The 17,969-nt window shown below is 37.6% G+C and overlaps 1 protein-coding gene across 1 annotated transcript in view; it reads right to left on the bottom strand.

Annotated features, from left to right (window-relative positions):
• The window catches only part of Sgcd (sarcoglycan delta), a 554,972-nt gene that overhangs the window by 522,511 nt on the left and 14,492 nt on the right, over positions 1 to 17,969 (bottom strand). The gene's annotated exons all lie outside the window — the stretch shown is intronic.

The following is a 17,969-nucleotide window of genomic DNA, read 5'->3' as shown; positions in this document are numbered from 1 at the left end:
AGTATATCTGGGTACACATTTCCATACTAATTTGGGTATTTCTAAAAATGATTCAATCTTAGTTCTTTGTCATGTTTAAAAAATATTTTAGAATCTTTATTTCAAAAGAGCTGAGTAGTAATAGCAACGGCAGTTAAAAAACAGATGAGATATTGTGCGACCACTTGGAATACACACTAGCAAGTTTTTGTTCCCCCTTTATGACAAAATCATTTTTAACTGTGCAACTAACTTCCTATTACCTCTGTGAAACTTGCAGAAGTGCAGCTTTCAAGGCCCCTTCTTTCCTGAATTCCTGAAATCCTTGTGATCCCTAAAATTTGACTCTTAAGCATTGCCTACCTAGTGAAGTCTTCTAAATTAAAGGAAATTAATACATATTATTATACTATACAGATTAATAAAATATATAGCAGTGCTTCCATTCATGAGCTTAATTTGTTCCCTGATTCTGGGAAAGATGGCCATGTTCCTGTTCAGGTGGGAAAGAGAGGCAGTCATGTTTGTCTCCCCCTCCAGAGTTCACAAACAAACAAACAAACATTTTGCTGAACCCTTCTGTTTGCGAATCAAATTGTTTGCAAACAAAAGCATTTGTGAACCACGGTACCATATGGAGAGAGAGCACACCTACTGCATCTAATCACATAAAATCACATTAAAAATTCATTCAATTGGCCCAATAACTTTAAGAACCAAACAGCACTGTCTTGTGAAGCTTTCAAAGGAGGAAACTGAAGAAAGAAATTTCCACATTAGGTATTAAGATTTTTGCCGATTACTTATGAATTCATAAAGATTGCTGTCTATGTTTCGTCTCTTCAAATGGTTTGCAGGAACTCAGAAATCTGGTACCACGTTGCCCACCTTTGTGTCACTGCGAGGGCCACCAGCAGTGTGTCCCTCATCCCATACACTCTCACATGCTGGTGTGTTTTGATTTGATACTGCAAAGGCCACAAAGGTAGTGCTTGGTTAAAATGTACCCTTTACAAATGACTGACATTTGAATTCAATATTGACTTGGAAAAAATTTAAAAACCATTCATATTTGGTACTAGAAACAAATACCAAATGAATATCAATGGGAGGCATTTCCATGCCTGCCACTTTTTGGTATTTCTAGCATGGGCAGAAGCAGGGCAGGAATAGTCAACTCCCTTGTTTTAAAACAATGACACTGACATCAAGGTTGAGTGCCATTTCATGATAGGGAGCTGCAGGGCAGGCATAGGGGAAAAGGCAGAAAAGGCAGAGAGAAAGGGAGGAGGGGGAGCAGACACTGACATTCTGTGGATTAAAAATCCAACGAAAGGAGGGTAAGAAACCAGTCCAACAACTGATAAAATTTTCAATGCAGTCAATCTAAACTCCAATATTTATTCCAAGAGGAAAATTAAACCTTGAGTCCAAAAATGATCCTTAGCTCCCATTCTCTGGCCAAATATACACACATTTACAGTTATGGGTGACTATGTGACTATATTTAAATTCGCAGCTATGAGAGCTATAAGATTGTAAATAGACTCATTCTAGCCATTTTATCAGGTTATATTAGCTTTCCTTCCCTGCTATTCTCCTAGCCAGGCAAAGTTCAAACGTGCAGAAAATGTAAATTCTTTCTTTTGATAACAGTGCTAGTAGTTTCAAAACCCAGAAATCAGCTCATACTTATTTCTGAGACCTTGTTGAATGATGCATGATCATGGCCTTCTGCTAAAGGAGTAAATATCAGGATAAGGAGCCAAAGAAATGCACTGAGGGGTGATTATATTAGCACCACAGGGTATCTCAGACCAGACAGGCTTTATATGATAGGTAAAAAAGAACAATAACACAGTTAAGTACTGAAATTGTACTGATATACAGAAAGTCAAGGTCAGTTCAGGACAGTAGATTCCTCCAGGAGTCTCCTGGGACTCTATGCAGGCACAGACCTGACCTATTTCCTCCACACTGGACTCTCAGTAAGAGGCAAATTCCCTGCCACATGCTTTACTTTTCAGTTTGCACATACATGTGTGAGAGGATGAGATGCATAATTGAACTCTTTATTATTTTGCTCAATTCCTATTAGTTTGGTATTTCCTCATGATCTACATTCAGGACAGTAGTCGCTTCAATTTTCATACAGAAGCAAACTTACCATGGATCAATGAGTGAAAAAAAAAAAAGAAAAATATTAAAATATTTGGTTTTTAGGTTTAAAAGTTCCTGCAATCAACTTAAACACAGAAAAGATTTAGAGAAAAGCTGAACTGCATTCCCACCGTAATTCCCACCAAGCAGGACTAGAAAAGGATTCCTCTTAGCTGGAGGAGGAGTAAGTTAGATTAATACAGGGACAGTGAGATGTCAGTGGATGATAAACTGGCTGCTTTGCATTCTCCCTCAGGCCCAGTATGTGAGGAGCCTGTGGAACCTGGTTAGGTTTAAGGATTTTCAAGGAGAGGGAATTATGGTTCATATCCTGCATTGAATCGGGAAGGCACTGTGGGTGTCTCAGCTATGCCCTAAGCCAATGTTTCAACGTGCATGTGAATCATCTCCTGCAGATATGGAGCACCACAGGGAAACAGTAAAACCTTCCCATTTCCTGAGCTGGGCAGGGCCTCAGTTAAAAGAAGAAGCTGGAGGTCCAGATAATCCTCAAGGTCAAATTGAAGGGCAAATGCCACTGTGTAATATGCACCATCTCTTCAGAGACTGCAGCAGGACATGAGATGATGGTTATAGGTGCTACCAGAAACCAAAGAAAACACAAGTTAAATCTAAAAGAGAATTGGCAACTCTAGGGAAATGCTAAGATACTTAGAGATCCCTGCTGTTTATTGGACCTCCTTTAAGCTCCTCCCTAGATCTACTGAGTCCTCTCTGCCTCCACGGTCTTCAGCCCTGTGCTCAATGGAGAGCAGTAGCCATAAAATCATCATGGCCTCATCTATGAATTCCTCACCTCATCTCACATGAGGGCTGCACTGCAATGAAGCTGCCATCACACCACCTCTCAAGAGTCTCTGGCTCCCAAGCCCAGTGCTGGTAGCTTATACAGCCATGGCCTCCTCCTTTTCAGATACAGGTGCAATTTTGTGCAACAGACATGAGATGCAACTTCTGCAAAAATTGCTTAGGCAAGCCATGAACAAACCCAGAAGTAAAAGGGTTAAGCACTGAGAGATAGTCAGGCATGAGCCACATGTATTTGCAAAGCTGCATCTAGTTCTACTTTTTATGTACTTTCATTAGCTTCCTTCCTTGCTTGGCTCATTTCTCTCTCCCCTTCACTCCCCTCCCCACCAGAAACATGCATACTCATTAATATGTGAGTTCTGTGGCACAGTTGTTTTTCTAGAGAATCTAGACTAAAACACATTAAAATTTCATCCAAGAAAGACATAAGAGGGAAAAGTTCTAAACATTATCCAAAATGAACAAGAAGCCTGTGCATTTGACTGACTTCAGTAGTCAGGATTAGACCTGGAGGGTGACATTTCAGTTAAGACCACAGAAAAAGAAAGTTACACTTTCATAAAACAGACTTTGTGATTCAGGAATGAAACGGTTGCTTTGTTAAGAAACATTAAGATTCCAAATATCATAAAAAGTCTTTGCCTAAAGGCTGGAAATGCACAATTATGATGCAAAATTGAGATCTGCTGCTGTGGTTACCGCTACAGTGGTTCTGGTGCATGGTTCATAGTTCCCAGTGTGTTGTAGCTTTTAAGAGGCAGGGCCAGTGGCAGGAACTTCTTGGACAACATGCACCCTCCTTATAGCACAGCATCTGGTCTGAAGGGACTGGAATGCTTATCACCATGGAGATTTTTTATAATTTGAGTTCGCCTTTCTCTTGGTCCTCTTGCAATGGGACCTTTTTCTCTTACATGCATTTCCACAGTGGGACAAATGTCACCTGAGGCCTAACAGATACTCACTCCAGCCTCTCAGACCTGTGGGATACTCAGCCTCAGATATTTTTATAGGAACAGAAAATAAACCAAGACCAACCACTGCTCTACAAGCTACACCACAAACATAGCCCATAGTTTTTTGGCATCTTCTATTTCACAGTTTTGTTGCTGTATAACAGCAAAGGAAGCACATACAGTGTAGAAGACCAGGAGTTTGGGTATCGCATATACCCAGTTTTAAGTCTTATTTCTACAGTTTGCCAACATGATGCCCTTGAGTTGTTTATTCTTAGACCCTTCATCCACAAAAGGGGGATGACAGAACATATATACTCTGATTGCAAACATACAGTTCTTTGTACTATGCCTGGAAGAATAGCATCATTATTGTTATCAAGGTGTCTAATTACATGTGATCTGAGGAATTTCTCAATAAATTTCAGTGCTTGCATCAGTGATAATATACATAAATGTTTACTACATTATTAGAAACAAAGCTTTGATTATTCTCCAGCTTTCTTAAGAAGTCCTCTTTAATATAAAATAAACAATAGGACATCTTTTAAGATAAAATAGGAACTGGTAACTTTTGAAATATTCTTTTCAAAAAATTCATAGATATTTAGAAAAAAGGATATAGGAATTCACAAAGAAAATGACACATGTTAAAGAAAAATATTATGTCAGTATCTAAGAAAGGACCTGTGAACAATATATTCTGCTATTTATGTTTATAAATAAAATTTTAATTAGACAGCTATGACCGCTTGTTTGTATGTAGCCCATGGTTCCACTCACACATAGGGAGGAAGTCACACAGTGACAGAGACTTTCCACGTGACAGAGACTATGTGGTCCCCACACAACGTCCACAATTTACTACCTATTATTTAGAGGGGAATTTTACTAACCTCTAGTCTAAGAGAAGAAATTGAATGAAAGGAGAAAAACCGGACAGGTAAGTTGGAAGGAAAGACTTCAAACATGTCACATGAAGCAGCTTCAGAGTGTAAGCTAACGTTATGTAAGGATGGCTACAGAAAGGAAAGAAATTATAAACCTAAAGCAAGCACACGGCTAGCAAAGGACCGAGGGCATAAATCCAACTGCAAGCCAAAGGTTAAAACCAACAAGTACATATAATTTCTCCTTCAGGATTTTAAAATGAAAATGTTTTATCCTAGGAAATATAGCTTTAAAAAGCACATAGAGTTACAATAGAAGTTCTTTTTCCCATTTCTTTGCTTTGGTTTTTTGAGACAAGTTATTGTGTAGTTTAGTTAGCCTTGAACTCATTATGTACCTCAGTCTGGCCTCGAAGTCCAAGCAATCTTCCTGCCTCGGCCTCAAGTGCTGGTTTAGAGTCATGTGCTACCACATGAGATAAACTCTTGTATCAACTGAACACAACAATCATTAGAGTTAATTTGTTGTTGCTTTTGATTTACATGATTATTGCAGAAATATCTTTGGGACTATATGGAATATTTTCCGTAGGTATGATTTTGTGGCACTTTTCACTTTATTGCTCTAATAAATGAATTCAAAGAAACCCAAGAGGTACAGCCTTTTTTTTTTAAAATAGAGAAACTACCGAGATCAATTATTTAAGAATTTTAAATTAGTATGTGGGAGACTTATGCTGGCACAGATCTTCATGAATTAATACTCCGTTAAAAATAGATTTCATTTGAGTTTTATATTATAATCTTTTAAAAATTTAACTTAAATTGATGATACATTTCTCTTTCTTGAGTAATTTTATTTATTATGTAATTATCATATCATGAAGCATTTGTGGAAAATCTGACTTAAAGATTTTAAACTATGCTGAAACTGATTTAAACCCACTTGACTTATGTACCTCATAATGACTCAAGTAGTTAATGGAAATAATTTTCTGAAAAACAAATTTTCTCATTTAAAAAGCATTGTTTCTTACTGTCTCTCAAACTGCAGCCCTCCAGGAGTACTTACAGTAAAATTTCATGGTTTTTTGAGAATCAAAAACACTTTGTACATATAGTACCGGATTGGTTCAAGAAATCAAAGTATTTTTGTGTAGTCATTAAAGTTGTGGCACAATAATCATTGACATGAAAATGCAATGTATTAACTAAAATTGTTACAATGATGGATTCTAATTTTATTTTTTAAATATTAATGTAGTTACAGTATGTAGAGCAATTCTTTCTTGGATTAGGAAATTATTAGTAGCTTATTTTAAGACACTTTTTGTCATGACTTATGTTGGTGGCCCCCAGGCCTCATGCATTTGCATTGTGCATTTGTGATTGGTTCACTGTCTAGAGCTTGGATTGATGGTGTCAGTGCTACACTCACATAGATGTGGGGCCAGGATGTAGTATGATGGCAGGAAGAAGGTTTGTCTCGCACTCTTGCCGGTTTCTGCCTTGCCGTTTGCAGCCACCATGCACTGCGGCCCAGCCATGCCACCCTGCCTTGGAGCCAACTGAGTATGGACTGAAACCTCCAAAATTGTAAGAAATAATCCTTTTCTTTCCCAGCTTTGGGCTTCAGGTATTTTGTCTCAGCAATGAGTAAAAAGTAACTGAGACACTTTTTCATGCCTAATGATTTTTTTTTTATATTTAATACTCATCTCATCTGTAGCAAAAAGAAGTCCCTAAATTCTATCAAATATTTCATAAGTATATACAAAGACCCAAAATATTGATAATTCCAGTCTGGACAAAGCAGTAACCTAAAACCAAAGACGGCCTCGTGTTTTTTAAATGGAAAATTAGACGAAAATATATATAAGTGCTTGTTAGGATTCCGATTCTTTGTGGATAGAAGGTATTTTTTTTTAATTTACCTAAGTCTAATTTCAAAGAATTGATAATTACAAACTAATCACTAGCTCTTTAAAGTTTAAATTATTCCAACCACTCAACAGATATTCAATGCATTTAAAAACAGTGAAGCCCAAGAAATTTTGTTCCTTAAGGAAGACTTGTAGCTTCCATTTATGACTGTACCGTGAAGAATAGCAACAATAAATTTTGTGTAGATGGCAGTTGACATTTTATAGGGCTCTTTCATTACTTTATCTGATCTTATAAGAAATACTGTGAAACAGGCAACACAGACATTAGTCTCCAGTAATTGGAAGCTGCTTGGACCCATAAGCTAAGAAAAGCTAAGCAACTTGGATGGAAACCCCAAATCCTATCCCTTCCCCAAAACAGCACATTGCTTCCCAAAAGTTTGATGAGCAGAGTTTCAAAGGGAGGATTGTGAAGGAAAAAGTGTGTTTCTCATATCTATGTTGTTTAATGAAGACAGGGTAAAGTCTGATGACAGTTTACAGATTGAGACTGGCCATCAGGACAAGGAAATCTTGAACCCAATTCTGTCTGGTACAGTGGTATGCTGTGTGGTTTTGAGAATGCTCCAAATCTAGACTTATGAAACTCTTTCCTGTTTCATATAAATAAGTTAATATGTGACTGAGCAAACAGATAGTAATTACTCTCTTCCTTTTGCCCAAGCACACTGGCTCCTTCTGTCCCTGCTGTGACTGTGCCACTGGAGGCTGACTCTGTGGACAGCATCCATGGACTCTATGGTCAACATTGCCAGTCGGTCTTGGTCAGTATGAGACACTAGCAGGAGTGCAGTGGGAGAGAGGAGTGAGGTCACTTTCTTATCTGGCTCCCTCAGCTGCCCTGTAGGACTAGAAGTAGCTGCTGCTCACTGCTAATGTTAGCCCAGCATCTGGCACTAGCCAGGGCTTCTTTAAACTCCCAAATTCTTTGCAATATGCCATCTACTTCCTGATTGCTGATATTAAAAAATGAGTAATAATTCTTTCTTTGGCCTGTTTGACTCCAGAGAAAAGTTATTCCTTCCCCAAAGGGATCGCAAAGACTGGTGGGATGCACATGAGTTTAGAGGGTGGAGATTTCTCAGAAATCACCAATGAAATCTGCCACCCTTGTTCTGCAGACGAGGCAATGAGGGCCTACAGTGTTTCCAGGTCAGCTGGCACTGCCAGGTTTATTATCTGGACCGCTAGCACCCAAGGAATAATCATTTCCTCCTATTCTAAAACAGGGCAGTGTGAGAAGTTCCCTAATCAGTGTGATACCCTAAAAGAGAAGCCGACTTACAGGCCTTGAGAAATTCTCACCTGAAAGCTTACTTTAACAAATACTGCTAGCGCACACACACACACACACACACACACACACACACACACACACACACATATAGTGAAGTTTTTGATGAAATAGGTACCATGATATAAAAATACAAAATGCATGGATTCCTATTCATTTGAGTTTCCAGCCTCAATGGCATGTAATTTTTTGATAACTCATATTATTTTAAAATCTGATTATAAAGTTGGAAGCTAATATTTTGATATACCATATTAAAACAAAAGTAGTATAGTGTCACATTATTTCAAAAATCACAAAATTTGAATACTCAAAAAATTGTCATTAGTTTGTGTTTCCTATCAAACAATGTCAAGTTAAACAGCCAAAGAATACTATCAACAGAATTTAACTATTGCACTAATTACAGTTACTTTTAATGGATCCTTGATAAAAATTATTCTGTTTCCAAAATCTTTTGTGTAGCAGTATGGATGGAAGTTGTATTATGTTAATAAGACAAAGAGAATGATGCTTTTCCCAGCACTGATAAAGACTGTCAGAATGCAGAAAGCCTTATATATATACACTACAAAAGGCAGTTAATACTCCTGATTGTACATGTAATCACAAAAATACTTGTATTCTTGAATCAATACTGTGTTAACCTTTGCAGAGTCCATGGGGAAGCAGAGATGAGACTTGGAAGTTCTCCTGACGGCAGAAGGCTTTGAGCAGGGGGATTGATGGCCTTCCTGACACATGTTGAATAGGCAGTCACCCAAGCAAAGGTGGCTGGGTCAGCCTGGGGATCCACCAAATGTATTACTCAGTACATCCCCAAGGTTCATCTTCTGAGGCTTGATCTTCTCTTTCAGAAAAAGGTAACACAAACAAAAACAAAACACTATAGTGCTTGTGAAGACTAAAGGAGATAATAACAGTATTTAGTCCAGTTCCAGCACAGTCAAGATTTAGTAAATTTTATTAACAACTTGGGTTACTATTAAGATGAGAACAACAGTTACTCATTTGCAGTCAGAAAAGACAATACCAATCTCAGCGGCTCAGTTCAGCATCTCATCAAAAACAGACTTTGAAACAAGTTTTTTTATATCGTGATCTTCTTGCCTGAGAAATTCTGCAAAACTTTCCTTACATAAGTATTTAGAATTCCACATTCAATCAATCTTTGAGCTGGGAATACAGCTCAGCGGCATAGCACCTGCCACAGCACCAGGTCATGAGTCCAATTCCCAGACCAAAAATAAATAAATAAATATTTTAGCGTAGTTTAACTCAAATTTGCCCATCATCAGGGGACCATGACAATAAACCAGGGTTGTATGTTGCCTAATAATTCTTCACACTGTCTTTGATGGCAAAGGTAAAACATTGTCAGAAGTAAATGTTATCAACAATCTTAAAACCAAGAGTTCTACTTAAAACATCTTTCCTATAATTTAGTTGTGACCCATCTACAGGTGGAGTCACAAGTAGAAATCAGTGTCTCTCTGAAACCAAGCCACAGAAAGACTTAGAACAACTGAGGCATCTGAAATAAACAATACTTTTCTAGTTCTAAATTCTGGAAATTCCAATTCATCAAATCTGGTGGTTCTACATAGCTTTGTTTTAATGCTCGTCTTCCAACTTGATGCAGAGTGAGACTGGTAAACCCTAGATAATGGATTATGAGCCAGGAAGTCTCTGTCCTAATCTGGATAACATCTTTACAAATTCTTTCTGCTCTCTTTACCTTGATTCACATGTTTACAACTTGGGAGTGTCATATTACAAAATCTTTGTACTCTGTCATTCTAGGAACTGGATGATTCTTATTTGGTCAAAATAGAATGTCTAAAAGTAAATGGAAAAATTAGAAAGAAGAGGAAGTACCTGGTAAAATAGAAAAGGTCAATGCTCATTTAAAAAATCAGGCGGAATTTTGGCAGGTCAATCTTTTTTGATAGCTTCTTGGAAGTTCTTCTGCCATGCGAAGCAAAGACATTATCCACAAAGCTGTTTCCTCTTATCTCAGAGGGGTGCTGCCTCTGCAGCTAGGCTGCTGGTCTCCTGCATCCTGAAGGATTCATCAAGCTCAAGTTAATGAGGATCTGAGCCTTGGTAGGAAGCCCACCGTCACCTCGACTCTCCTGGCTGCTGGCAAGAGACGATAAGTCAGTCTGTGAGGAGATAGGAAGCCACTTTATACCATCTACCACCCACTGGCACTGACACAGAGCAGCCAAGAAGCCAGCGTGCTGGATTCCACAGAAGTCATCTAAGAGCAAAACCTGTGTGCCTTTGGTCCAAGGTATAGCACGGGGTGTCAGGAGGTTTGATCTGCTTTCTACTATTTGGTTTTGTTTTGTTTCTTTTTCACACAAAATAAAGATTATAGCTTGTAGAATTAATAGCTGACAATAGATAGAAACATAATTTGTTCTGTCATTATATTGTTTCTATATCGTCAGATTCTCCTGAAAAAACACTAACCACATGGCAACATAGGACCAGTTGTGGTTTTTTAGAGTTGAAATGGTTGACTGGCCATTTAAAATGACCACATATTTTCCAGATTATCCCAGATTCCAACAGCTCTCATTGTGTCTCTAGACAATAAGGTTATTTACATGTATACATATATATTTCCCACTATACACTTGTTCCTGATTAGGGTATATATAACACATACAAAAGCACATACATGCACAAACATGCACACACATATCTACATACACAAATATGTGTATATATATATATATATATATATATATATATAGAGAGAGAGAGAGAGAGGGAGAAATGTCTACATAGACACATAAATGTGTGTGTATGTATATGTATATATATATATATATATATAGTTTCATAAGTATATTTCTAACAAAAGAAGAGCAAAGACTAATGTCAAAGAGTAGCAAGTTTCAGAGTATAGATTATTCCGTAGTTATTTATTCTATGTTTTCATTGTTTTATGATGTTACAGCCTTTCTCAAATGCTGCTTTGGTTCGAATTCATTTTCCCAGAAGCCCTGTGTTAAAATTTGGTCGGCATCTGAAAGGCTTAAACTGCACATCTTGATGGCCTTTGGAAGCGGGGCCTCTGAGGGCTAATTAGGGCTGGATGAGGTCAGGACAGTGGAGCCCCATTATAGCATTCATGGGTCTGTAATAAGAAGAACAGAGATCTGAGCAGCTCGCCTGCCCTGTCTAGCACCGGATGCCCTCCGCTGTGTCCTGGCTCAGAGGCCCCTCCAGATGTGAGAACGTGCCTGCGCCCTGCTCTTAGCCTCACTCACTCCCACAACTGGGAGCTGAAGCACCACTAATCTTCAGAAGCGACCCAGTGTGTGATAACTGTGCATGCCACAAGGTAATTAGACCCAATGCCCACATTCACAAACCCCATTTTTACACTTTAGGCACTGGGTCTGTAAGCACTTCATGAGCCTATACCCAGAGCACACACACATAAATTATAAAACAAAGGAAAGAAAACAGAAACAAGCAAAAATGAAAACAGGACAATGACAACGAGCAGCAACTTCTAGGGTGTTGATTTTTAACCCCACTGAAATTAAAATGTCTTTTACACGGAGAATGTGATTTGACAGAGGGAAAAAATACATGCATTATCAGTTAATTATTGCGAGGCAGTAGAGTTGAGTAGATAAACACAACGTTTAGACTCAGCCAGCTGTAATTATATAAATGTGATGCAGTTACTTTACCATTTGACCTCTTTCTCACACAGAGATATTAGTGTTCCTCACCTCCTAGAGCTCTCAGGTTGTTTGAAAAAAACTATACACATAAATTGCTAACTGAGCACAGTACCAAGTACACAGCAACTGCTCAGTAAGGGTGACTGTTACTGCTCTTACTAGTAAAATGCATCATGACAAAAGCTAGTACATTTATGTATTAGTCAGCTTTTCATCTCGGTGACCAAATACTAGAGTATAACAATTCAAAGGAGGAAGAGTTTATTTTTCTTCATAATTACAAATGTTTCAGTGCATGACTTGCTGGCTCTAAGGCAGAAACATGGCAGAAGGACAGGGCAGAAGAAAGACACTAATACCAGTGTGGACAGAAGCAAACAAGGAAGAGCAAGGGAAGAGACCCAGGACAAAATAAACCCTTCAAAGGCTCACTTCCAGTGGGTGGTTCTCCAATGGAGCCCCACTTTTTAGTAGCTGCATCAGCTGGGAACTCACGGTCTGATCATGATAGCATCTTCATGATCTGATCATCTCTGGACCCCACCTCAGGAAATTGATGCTTGTCTTAGTCGCTTTTCTCATAGACAAAATATTCAACACCAAAATTAAAGAAGGAAAGATTTATTTGGCTCATTGTGTGCAGAGGTTTCACTCTACAGTTGTCTGGTTCCAAGGTAGGGTGGCATGGCATAGGGGAATAGTTCATGGTGGGCAGAAAACAGAAGGTAGAAGGCACAGAGCTAAAAGTGACACAAAACAAGCCACAACCACAGCAGCTCCTTCTGTCCCTTATCATTTTATCCAGATAACCCATCCTTCAGGCAAGCAGCACTCATACCCTTAATCCTAGCACAAGTGAATCAATCCCAGCATCACATCCTTGATCCCAGCAGAACAATCTCAACCCAGCCACTTCCAAAAAGCCTTTCCTGTGACCACATGGGGTTTTGAGGGGCATCAAGATATAAACCATTCCAGGGATCAAGCCCTCAATACATGAGTGTTTGGGAACACTTCATATTTAAACCATAGCAGTCAGTATAATCACAGTGAAATGAATTAGTTTTCCATTAATCACAATTTCATCTAAACTATATCAAAAATAGCATGTATATTTGACAGATATTATTTATTCAGTCTACTAACTATATATCTCTTTGAGAGATCTGAGTTGTCTTCTTCACCGTCTTCAAGAGCACTGAAATTCTATAATAATGATTGTGAGTCTTTTAGAGCTTTCAGGGATACAAACAGCCTGCTGTGATATGCGTACCATAGGTTCTGAAATCCAGGACTCTGAAATGGAAGTATATTTCACCTTGTAAAGCATCTGATAGATTGCTTTTTGGGAGACAAGAACTTGGAGTACGAGGAGAAAAAGAAAGGAGAGGAAAAGAAAGAAAGTACACAAACAAGTTATGAGATATGTCTGCACCTCAGTTCCAGGAAGTGTGGATTTCAGCTTAGATCCACAGCCCATCAGTGCTTTGACAAACTCTGCAACTCTACTGAAGTATCTCAAAGACCACATGGTGGTAGGGATCACGAAGCCTGACAAGTGGGTAGGTTTCCAACCCAGCCTGGCTTTAGAAAGCAATACAGCTTTTATGGAAGTTTCAAGTAATAGCTCATGTGTAAAAAAAAAAAAAAAAAAAAATCACAGGTTACTCAGTGTTTAAAACAATTGGGCCCTAATATAACATTAAAAGCCTTGGTTTTCAGATTTGTTGCATGGTAAAATCAGTCTGGAAAAACTCCAGAAATACTGGTATGTAGGATTCATAAGCTGATTTGATTGTTTTTGAGTGTGTTGCAGGTATCCAAACATCTCTCCGCTGATTTCTATACACAGCAAGGACTGAGAATCCATTGCACTGGTCTCCCAGCTTCATCTGCCACTGTTCTAAATAAATGTCCACAAAATCACTCAAGGAGAGGATGCTAATGGAGGAATAATTAAATGCTTCTTACCCTTTGGCATATTGTGGGTGAAAATATCAGTCAAGGCATAGCCAAGGTCACTTGCCAGACTGGCTTCAATCTACTCAGTGCAAAGATACCATGAAGAAAAGGAAACAAAAAAAATTTTCCTTTACGGAGCAGAATTTCAGGAGAATGCAGATCACTAAAGAATGTCAGTGATGCTTATTTACTTTTTTTAAAGACTTGATTTTTAATTACTTTCTTCCAGGGAGATAGTAAAAGAAAATGTAAATGTAGTTTTTAAAGAATTATATAAAGCCCAGTTCCACATTAAAAACCCACTCACAGCCTGGATTCCCATACACAGTCAGTCAAGGAGACAGAAACTCTACTTTTGCTGGGAAGAGAACAGATTAATTTTCAATTCATTCCATTATGACAGTTCCTTTAAAGATTATTTACATACAACTTCATAATAAGTTGAGCCATTTCATTTTATAGAACAAAAACAATTGTTCCCAAGGAGGACTCCCGGAACCTAGTTTGAAATACCTGAACAAGATGATAAAGCCACTTAGTCATGGTCATGAAGGAGAAATGAACTGGTATAAATGCATGTTGACATGGATTTATGCAAAGTGAAATGTAATATCTTTGGGAAATAAAATGATTGTCATTTTCTTCTCCTAGTTTTACTAATCAAGATCCACCAAAATTATTTTGTAACTACCAACAATCAGCAGGAGGTGTCTCCTTATGTAGTATTTTAGATGATAACAGAAGACGACCAATTGAATTTCTTTGAAAGAGATATGTATTAACCACTCAAGGGGTATTTTGTTTGTGATTTTTCTAACAGGTCATATAATCACAAGCCATTATTTTAATCAGTGTGGTCTGATGAAAATATATTGCGAGCCACATACTTTTAATAGCTATACTGAAATGTAAAAAAAAAAAAAAAAAAAAAAAGGGAAATTTCAAAATACCTTAACATAATATTTCAAAATTATTACTATTCAGTATGTAACAAAAGTTTAAAACACATTAGAAATGGGGGGGGGGCTTTTACAATAACAGATATTTCAATAAAGCTGTTTAAATTATTAAGAATTTTATGCATTATACTAGTTTCTTAATCTCTCTTCATTGGTGTCTTATTTATTTTTCTCTCATTGCTGAGGCAAAATACCTGGTGCCCAACATGAAGAAAGGAAAGGTTTATTTCTTAGTTTCTAGAGGTTTCAGTCCATACTCAGCTCCAAGGCAGGATGGTATGGCAGGGCAGCCATTCATGGCCACCACAAACAGTAAGAGGGAAAACATTTCTTCTTCCTGCCCTTAAACTGTATGCCGGCTCCACCTCTGGGTGGTGCAACAATCACCCCACCAATCCCAGTGCTAGACAACAAACCAATCACAAACACTAGATTCAGCTGCTACCTTGACTGCATGAGGCTTGCGGGGGTGGGGGGGGGACTACCTAGACACAAACATGTGGACAAAGATTTTTTGACTCATTAAGTGCTCCTTGAAACAAGATAAGACAAAAACATCCCAGTTTTAAGGCATTATGTTTGCATATGGTTTGTATGCAGGATTCATGAAGTGGAAAAACAAAAGTTTATGCTGATGAACTTTAAAAAAAGTATAACTGGCACCATTTCCTAGCATCTAATTGTGAAATAAGAGGACACTGAATGCTAGAGACCCCTTTAATTCATTCACAAGTATACTTGGCATTAAGATGAAAAGATTACAAAAGATCTAAGAAAGAGATATGGCTTCAGTAAGTCATGCAAACTGGCAGAACTTAGGTGAATTCTATTTCCTTTCACAACTGACTGGAGCTATATTAAGTCACTACGGTATCTACAAGCTATTCATTGGACAACTTGCAAATTGCCACATCAACAGATTTTTATGGGAGACTGAAGCTTTTCCCTTCGAGCCATTTATGTACCGATCTTTCTCCTTCTGTGTTCTCATCTCTCATTTTCAGCTTCTGTTTTATAAAGCCTACCAATAACATTTGAAAGTTAAATCATTAATTCAGCACACATTTTGAGAATTAGCTAACCACCAGTCTTGTGCACAGACAGCTTGCTTTCTAGTGGTGCTGGTGGTGGGGAGCGGGGTGAAACAAGGCAGGAACAATTAATAATCTTTCCAATGCTGTTATTGTGTAATAGAGGAAAGCCATGGAAACACAAACAAGGTAAGAAAAGACAGATGTGGAGAGACTCAGGAAAACCTTCTTGGGGTACTCTTGGAGCTCTTTTCGAGACAAAAGCTAAGCAAACCTGGTAATTAAGAGAGAGAACTAACCCTAATGTATACTCTCAAAGTAAGGATTGAAAAGTATTCACTGGACTTGTAAAGGACTAAACTTTCTCAGGGTCATGAGTGCTTGATTTTTGCTATTTACAAGTTCTTTAGAGCTCAGACTTGAAGGATATTTGTTAAACTGAAGATTCACAACCTGTAGAAGAGACAATGCCAAGATTAGAATTCTATTACTGTATAGGATGAACTTGCTTTGTGCCTTATTCAAATTTCAAAATATCATTGTGGTAGGCTGCATTCTGTTCCTTCAGGTATTCTCCAACCCATCTTTAACTTCCTATTATTCTAAGTAATGTGCTGCATAAAATCACTGGCATATATTCATTGGGGTTTCTTTGTCTGTGACTCATGGTTTCACTTTCTAAATACTGTATTTTGATGAAGTATTTAAGAATGAGTAGGAGTCTACCATGAAGTCAGGATAGATTCCTTATTTTATTCATATTTCCCAAAGGAGCACATGTATACAGCAAAAGGTAGAATAATATATTAAAACACATTCACTTCCCCAGCCGGACTTCCGGGAATCAGTCTAGCACATTTCACTGGCACCAATCTTAACTCTCTTTAAGTCTTACAAACTCTCCTTTTGTGGCATATCCGCCTTCATATTTTACTTTTTTTTAGAGTAATATATATTAGTCTCTCAAGGAAGCGTAAGGATGCAGTTTACTGCCGCCCTTTGCAAAGTTTATTTTATACTTTTGTAGTTATGGATTTAAGAGCTGCATCTAAAATGTCTAGCTTCATCAACCCCAGAGGGGAAAGTCTCGTATGTCTCCTCTTTAAAAAGTCAGACAACCCAACATTTTTTTCTTTTCTCCTTCTCTTCACCCTAACTGCTGTCATCTCTCGACTCTGTCCCTACTTTCATTTTCAAGGTTTGTAACATTTGATACTCACGCTTGCATACTCACTTTATAGGTGATTCATAAGTTGGAAAGGAGAGTTTATTATAGTCATATAAATTGCTCTTTGGAGAGCCAGGTTGTATACTACGATGACATTTATTTATCTTTGATACGATGTCATAACCTCTAAACCACAGAAGTCAAACGCATCATTTTAAACACATTATTCACGATCATGGTATGTGCTGTCATGGTTTATATTTGAACCATGATTTTCATATATATATAGTATCTTGGTCACCATGTGGTTGCTAATTATCTTTCTTTTTTCTTCTTTGAAGAAGGTATCAATTTTTTTCTTCCATATCACGCGATTCAGTCACTAACAGATTTCTATTGGAAGAATTTCATTTTTTTCTTTACTATATCTTTCGTGGAGTTTGAAAACTCTAATTTTAAACAAACAAACTGCTGAATGACTTATTTTAAATAGTTAGTAGAAAATCTTTATTTATTATACTTTGGTTTCTTTCACAATGTTACCTTGAAATTCATTCTTAACTTACACAATTCTATTAAGAAGCAGTACATAGGAATATTAAGAAAGACTACGTAGGAATCTAGATATCCTGATGGCTTTAAATGCTTTTATTTTATCCTCAGAGTCGGGCTTATAAACAATTTCTAGGCACAATATAGTTTTTTTTTTTTTACAGAAAATGCAAGAAATTTATTCCTCACTCCAGCACTAGCACTGTTCATCACAATTCTGCTACCATTTTGATAATTTCCTTGAGTGCTAGGTGTGCTGCTTTTCCATCTTACTGAGCCTTTTACTTTTTGTTTGAATTTTGAAAATCGAACATGATACACCAGGGACATCTACTTATGTGCCATTAATGTCACTTGACTCTTGATGAGTAAATTTGATCTACTGTCTCCATTTGGCTTGAATAATATTTCAAAATTTCTTTTATGACTTCCTCTCCTCCCAATTTGTCTGACATCCCTAGAGGTTCTAATAGTGACATGCATTGTCCTGTATTTGTCTTCTTATTTATACTAACTGTTATTTTTCATTCT

The sequence above is a fragment of the Cavia porcellus genome, unplaced genomic scaffold (assembly GCF_034190915.1).
Source record: "Cavia porcellus strain 051 isolate PalLab524CR breed Dunkin Hartley unplaced genomic scaffold, mCavPor4.1 scaffold_19, whole genome shotgun sequence".
In the NCBI taxonomy this organism is placed as follows: domain Eukaryota; kingdom Metazoa; phylum Chordata; class Mammalia; order Rodentia; family Caviidae; genus Cavia; species Cavia porcellus.
This window is presented reverse-complemented; position numbering and strand designations above follow the sequence as displayed.